Raw genomic sequence first — 7470 nt, 5'->3', positions numbered from 1 at the left:
TCTTTGGATGACTTTTGATATTTTGTTATTTTTGTGAATGCACATACGAAATTTATTTGGCATTACCCTATTATCGTCAAATCTGATGTATTCAATATGTTTCATCAATTTCAAGTCCTGGTTGAACGGTAGTTCTCTTAAAAAATAAAATATGTTCAAACTTACTGGGGTGGTGAATATTATAAATTAAATTCATTTTTTAAAACCATTGGTATTCATCGTTACTTAATATGCCCAAATACACATGAACAGAATGGTACTGTTGAGCGTCGTCATTGTCATATTGTCGAAACTGGTCTTACTATTCTTGGTCATTGTAAGGCACCTCTAAAATTCTGGAATTATGCTTTTGAAACCTCTGTTTATCTCATTAATCATATGTCAAAACCTGTTTTGTGAAACAAATCTCCATTTGAATGTATGTTTCATCAACTGTCTGATTATGCCTTCTTATATACTTTCGGATGTCTATGATTTCCCTTTCTTTGACTTTATAATGCTCATAAGTTAGACTATCACTACACTCTATGTGTGTTCTTAAGCTATAGTTCATCCCATCTAGGTTGTCGTTGTCTTAATTTGTCATCTAATCATATTTATATCTCCCATCATGTTTGATTTTATGAACAGTCTTTTCTGTTTCTTGAGTCTGTCAATAACTCTGCTTCTACCAGTCATACCCCTCTGCCTACCACTATCACACACCTCTCCTCCCTCACCATATTCCTGACAACACCCGCATCAAACACACCACTTAAACCCATTAACCCCTTTGTCCTCTTATCATCATCTGCCTTTATATCTCTTGATTATTTTGCAAGTACAAGTTCTGCAACGTCGACTCTTTCTATATTTGCTTCCTCTTTTTTTGTTGTCTCTACAACACCGCCATCCAGTTCATCCTCTCCATCCACATCGTCTACTTTTTGTCGGGCCTGGATCTCTACGTTGATCTCTCCAGATATTCTCTTCCACGATAGAGGTCCCTTGTCAAGTCCCCGCCCCCTAACATAACGACAGCACAACATGGTGTTGAGTCCCAAACAGAACAAGATCGTCAACATAACTTTGGTCTCTGCTCCCTCATCACGGTCTTCAGCCCCACATGTAATGTCCCCCCTACTTTTAAGCCTCTAAATTTTAAGGAGGTTAATCATTTTATGTGCTGGCATACTGCCATGAAGTCTGAAATTACAGCTTCATATGCCAATAGTACTTGGTACCATTTGATCCCTCTGAAATTGCAATTTCATTGCGATGATTTTGACTACTCATCTTGCAAGAAAAAGTAAATAGGGTCTCAAAATTGTTTTTTTTATTTGGAGTGATTTTTCAGTTTCTTTACCAATTAAATGTTTATTTGGGGATGGATATAGGTTTATTGAGATTTATGAGGTATGTTGTAAACCCTTAGAAAAAATAATCTCATCTTGATTTAGTAAAATAAAATAAAATAAAATACAAAGGATGTGGAGAAAGGATTAAATTGAACAAATTAATTGGATTAAAAGAGAAGTTATTTAATGAGATGGGTGAAATTAAAAATAATAATAAAAGAGTAAGGAGTTAGTAAAGAGAAAGAAAAGTAGTGGGGTCAATGTGAAAATAGAAGAAAATATAAAGGGGTAAGATGCAAATAAGGAAAGAACATAACTATAAATAAGAAGAAATCTCTAGAAATTCCTAGAGTAATGGTCAGCCAATGAGAAGAAGAAAGAGGGGAAAAATGAAATTGAGAGGAAACCTTGTAAATTCATCCTTTGAATCAAAAGAAAAGGGAGAGTAAGTGAGCTAAGAGTGCTTCAAGTAAGATTTAGGAAGAAAACCTAGAGAATTTACTAGTGGGAAAGGAAGGGTTAGAAGAAGGAAGGAAGGAGAAGAAGAAAAGTGGTTGTTCTTAATCTCTTGACTCATTTCCTTTGTCATAGAAGGTAACAAGCTCTCTTATTAAGTCACTTGAATTTGTTTGTGTTTTCCTTGAAAAATTGAGATTTTAGAATACCTTAGTATAGGTTTAAGAAGTTTGTTAAATAATGATAGGTGGAGGCATTTTGTGTTTATAGTGGCTGGAAATGATGGAAAAATGCATGGGAAAAAAATTCATACTTGTTGAACTTAGAAATCAAAACTTGTCTCTCAATTTCTCTACTAAGATTTGAACCCTAAGATGACACAATTTGAGATTTGGAATTATTGGAATGTGTATGAGAAATGAATACAGGATGTGTACAAGTGATTTGTCAATAACTTGGGACCTCCCGGTATAGAGGAGACTCTGCCGAAATTTCAGTAGAAAGTCTAGTAAACTTTGTATGAGTTCAACAAAACAATAAATAAATAAAGTAAAATAAATTTTTACCATGTTTTCCCTTTTTTTTTATGATTAATGTGTTGGTTTCGGAAATGGAAATGTTACTTTTTGGTATCACAGCCTAGTTAGGGTTCAGGATATTGAAATGAAAACCTTATGATTGTTGGATTATTTCATGATGGTACAGACGATAAAAGGTGTGGCTACTGACCCCTCTTTAGTGAGGGGGAGAGATCAGGATACGAGATTTGCTGATAAGTAGTGGGAGGATCCTTTGCATGTGCCGTCAGCATCTCATCAGCCAAGTGTTGAGGAGTCGTCTATACTCGAGACTGGGGTTAGTTCTATTCAAGCTGGAGATTTGCCACTTGAGAGAGTTGGACCGCAAGAACAGAGAGCATCACCAGCAACAGCCCCTACTCCTATTACTGACCCCGTCTTTATTGCTTAGATAGTCAGAGCTGTGATCGAGTTTATGCCTGGTATAGTAGCTCCAACAGCCCTAGTAGCACCAGCAGTTTCAGTACCACTGACAGCTCCGGCTACTGCTATTGATTGTGACAATGTAATTGCTCTAGTGTGGACTGTAAAAAGTATGAGGGAGTTGGGATGTGAGCCTTTTTTAGGCGAACAAGATGCATAGATTGCAAGTAGATGGATGCAAAAAGTAGAGAATACTATGAATCAAATGAGAGTACTTGAGGATTGACGGGTGAATTGTGCTACACAGTTGCTGACAGATAGAGCCTAGTCATAGTGGGAGGTGATACAGTCTAGAAGGGATACTAGGACATGGACTTGGAGTGAATTCAAGAGACAGTTTGAGATGTAATTTTTCTCTTCTTATTAGTATAGGATCAAAGAGCAGGAGTTCCTGGCATTGAAACAATAGGACATATCAGTACTAGAGTATGAGAGGAGGTTCCATGACCTCTCCCTGTTTGCTTCACAGTTCATTGCTAATGAGTAGTATATGATTGATAGACTACGTGATGGATTATGTCAGGAGTTGAGACAGGGATTGATTGCTTTACGGTTTGAGTCTACAAAGGAGCTTATAGAGGTGGCTCAGGCTTTAAAACCATGTATAACAGAGGGTCACCAAGGCTAGGTAGTATTGGGTAAAAGCAAGGATGTTGATGTTTCCTCAAATAGACCTTCTTTTCTTAAAAAATGGAAGCCTCAGTTCAATAGGTTCAGGAGAAAGGAAGGGGTAGCAGTTGGGATTGTTTAAAGTTCCAGTATTGGACCTACTGAAGGACAGCGGGGCAATAGGAGTAGATCCGGATCGGTTGGAAGGATGTCAAAGCAGAGGCTAATTATTTATCCTCTATGTATCCGGTGTGGACAGAAGCATCCTGGAGACTGTTTCATTACACCAGGGTGGTGTTATGTATGTCGAGGAGAGCATAGATGGAGGGATTGCCCATATTTAGGCAATGGATGTTATTACTGTAATGGACATGGACATGTTAGAAAGGTTTGCCCTTGAAGGTTAGTTTTTATTCAGACACAGTAGCATATATGGAGCCAACAACAATTGGTTATAGTGGATCAACCGACTAGACAGACTCAGTCCAGGGCCAGTGGAAACAGAGGCCGTGTCAAGGCACAATGAGATCAAAATCAGGGTAGGGTGTTCATCATGACGCAAAAGGAGGCTCGGGTTACACGTGATGTTGTTGCAGGTACCTTGCTGTTAAATCATCTGCCTATCTATGTGTTATTTGATTCTTGAGCTACCCATTTATTTGTTACATATAAGGCAGTAAGAAAATTAGGAAAGAGTCAAAGTAGAGTTGGGAAAGGGTTTATCATTAGTACTCCTTTAGGGAAACATGTAGACATTGATATTATATATATGGGTATTAAACTTGAAATCATGGGGTGTGAAACGTGTGTAGATTTGATTCCCTTGGTGATACATGATTTTGATATTATATTACGAATGGATTGTTTGGGTAAGTATAAGGCCCAAATGAACTGCTTTGCAAAAACAGTAACATTTTCTAGATTTACGGGTGAAAGAGTAGTTTTTCAAGGAGAAAGAAATGTCATACCAAATTGTCTTATTTTCGCTATGACGGCATAAAAAATGACGAGGAAAGGATGTGAGGTTTACCTCGCCTTAATCATGGATGTCCATGAAAGAAAAGGTGAGTCATCCTCGTAGTAAGAGAGTTCTCGGATGTGTTTTCGAAGGAACTACCAAGATTACCCTTGGAGAAAGAAGTAGAAGTTTCAATAGATACACTACCAAGTACATCCCTTATAGCCCAAACGCCATATAGAATGGCACCGACGGAGTTGCTGAGCTGAAAATATAGTTGCGAGAATTGTTAGAAAAGGGATTCATACGTCCAAGTAATTCACCTTAGGGAGCCCCTGTGTTATTTGTAAAAAAGAAGGATGGAACTCTCCGACTCCGTATTGATTACAGATAGTTGAATAAGGTGATAGTAAAAAATAAATATCCACTTCCACGAATAAATGATTTATTTGATCAATTCAAGAGAGCTAGGGTATTTTCAAAGATAGATTTGAGATCGAGATATTACCAATTAAGAATTAAAGAACATGATGTAGCAAAGACCGCTTTCAGAACCCGTTGTGGGCATTATGAGTTTTTGGTGATGCCTTTTGGGTTAACAAATACTCCTGCGGTATTTATGGATTTGATGAATCGAGTATTTCGACCTTACTTGGATAAGTCTGTGGTGATTTTTATAGATGACATACTGGTGTATTCCAATACATATTTGGAACATGAACAATATTTGAGGATAGTTTTGAAAACTTTGAGAGAACATCGGTTGTATGTCAAGTTGAGAAAATGTGAATTTTGGTTAAAGGAGGTGACTTTCTTAAGGCATGTTATATCGGCTGAAGGGATATTTGTTGATCCAAGAAAAGTGGAGGTATTGTTAAAATGGGAAAGGCCCACTAATGTAACTGAAATTCGTAGTTTCCTTGGGTTAGCTGGTTATTATAGAAGATTTATTGAGAGATTTTCTACTATAGCACCCCAATGACCCGATTTACTCGGAAGGAAACAAAGTGGGAATGGACACCCGAATGTGATAAGAGTTTTCAAGAACTAAAGAAGAGGCTTACCATAGCACCAGTGTTAGCTTTACCCTCAGGAACGGAAGGTTTTGTGGTATATAGTGACGCATCCAAAAAGGGTTTAGGGTGCGTACTGATGCAATATGGGAGGGTGATTGCTTATGCTTCTAGACAGTTGAAGCCCTATGAGGTAAACTATCCAATTCATGATTTAGAATTGGTCGCTGTAGTATTTGCCTTACGAGTGTGGAGACACTACTTGTATGGGTCTCGGGTTCAAATTTTTACCGATCATAAAAGTTTAAAATACTTAATGACTCAAAAGGAATTAAATATGTGACAAAGACGATGGGTTGAACTGATTAAAGATTATAATTGTGTGATAAATTATCACCCGGGAAAAGCAAATGTTATGGTGGATGATCTTAGTCATAAAAATAGGGTATCAACTTTGGAATCAGAATGTTGTGATGAAAAAGAATTGTTAGAGTTAATGAAAATTAATTCCAAGGTGGAGATTGGACCCAAGGGTTATTTGTTAGCTCAATTGAAAGTGAGATTGATATTTCAGGAAAAAAATATTAGGGGCTCAACAAAATGATATCGAAGTTAGTAAGATAAAAGATAAGATTGAATTCGGGGTTGAAACACCTTTTCAAATCTTAGATGATGGAATGGTGGTAATGGGAAAAAGAATGTATATACCGGAAGACATGGTTTTGAAAGATGAATTGTTGAAAGAGGTGCATGAGACCAAACTTAATATACATCCTGAAAGTACTAAAATGTATAGAGATTTGAAAAAGTTGTATTGGTGGCCAAATATGAAAAAACAGATAGCTAAATACGTAACTAGTTGTGCTATCTGCCAACAAGTAAAGGTAGAACATTAGAAACGGGTAGGGCCTTTGCAGTCGTTGATGATAACCTAGTGGAAATGGGAGGACATCACTATGGACTTTGTATTTGGTTCACCTAAAGGGAAGAAGGGCAATGATGCGATATGGGTGATAATAGACAGATTGACCAAGTTTGCTCTCTTTTTACCGATGAAAATGATCGACTCAATTGATAAATTAGCCCGATTGCATATAAATGAAGTGGTATGGTTGCATGGAGTACCCATGTCGATAATTTCATACTGGGATCCTCGGTTTACTTCTCAGTTGTGGCCAAGCATACAACGTGTTTTTGGAACGAGTTTGAATATAAGCACAACTTTTCACCCTCAGACTGATGAGCAAACTGAGAGAACAATTCAAATCCTAGAAGATTTATTAAGAGTTTGTGTATTGGAGTTTGGTGGTAATTGGGAGGATCATCTACCCTTAATGGATTTCACTTATAATAATAGTTATCAAGTCACTATAGGAATGACCCCGTATGAAGCTTTGTATGGTAAGAGGTGTCGGACTCCTGTATGTTGGGAAGAAGTAGGTGGCCGGAGTTTAATTGGGGCTGAAATTGTTCAAATGACAACGAAAAAGGTTAAGGTTATAAAGGATCATATGAAAGCAGCCCAAGATAGGCAGAAAAGTTATGCTAACAAGCGAAGGAGACCTCTTGAATTTAATGTAGGAGACCGAGTATACTTGAAAGTCGTTCTATGGAAGCACATGTTAAGATTTGATATGAAGGGAAAGTTAGCACCAAGACACATTGGGCCCTATGAAGTGGTAAAGAGAATTGGACCTTTGGTGTATCAATTGGCGTTGCCCCTGCATTTTACAAAGTCCATGATGTGTTTCATGTTTCTATGTTACGAAAAGCAGAGATATACCCGGCTCAAGTGCTACCACAGATTCCTATAAAGATTGAAAAAGATTTGACTTTAGAAGTGAAACCTGTGAAGATTTTGGATCGGAGTGAAAAGGAGCTTCGAAATAAGAAAATTTATTTGGTCAAGGTGTTATGGAGGAGTTCTCAAATTGAGGAAGAAACATGGGAAAAGGAGGCAGAGATGAGGAGGAAGTACCCTGAACTTTTCTAAACTCAGTATTAAATTTTAATTTTGAGTACGAAATTTTTTAGGAGGGGAGAATGTAAACCCCCGGATAAAATAATCTTATCTTGATTTAGTAAAATAAAATAAA

The sequence above is a fragment of the Populus trichocarpa genome, chromosome 15 (assembly GCF_000002775.5).
Source record: "Populus trichocarpa isolate Nisqually-1 chromosome 15, P.trichocarpa_v4.1, whole genome shotgun sequence".
NCBI classification, from domain to species: Eukaryota; Viridiplantae; Streptophyta; class Magnoliopsida; order Malpighiales; family Salicaceae; genus Populus; species Populus trichocarpa.
The sequence above is the reverse complement of the archived record's forward strand: the minus strand, read 5'-3'. Positions refer to the sequence as shown.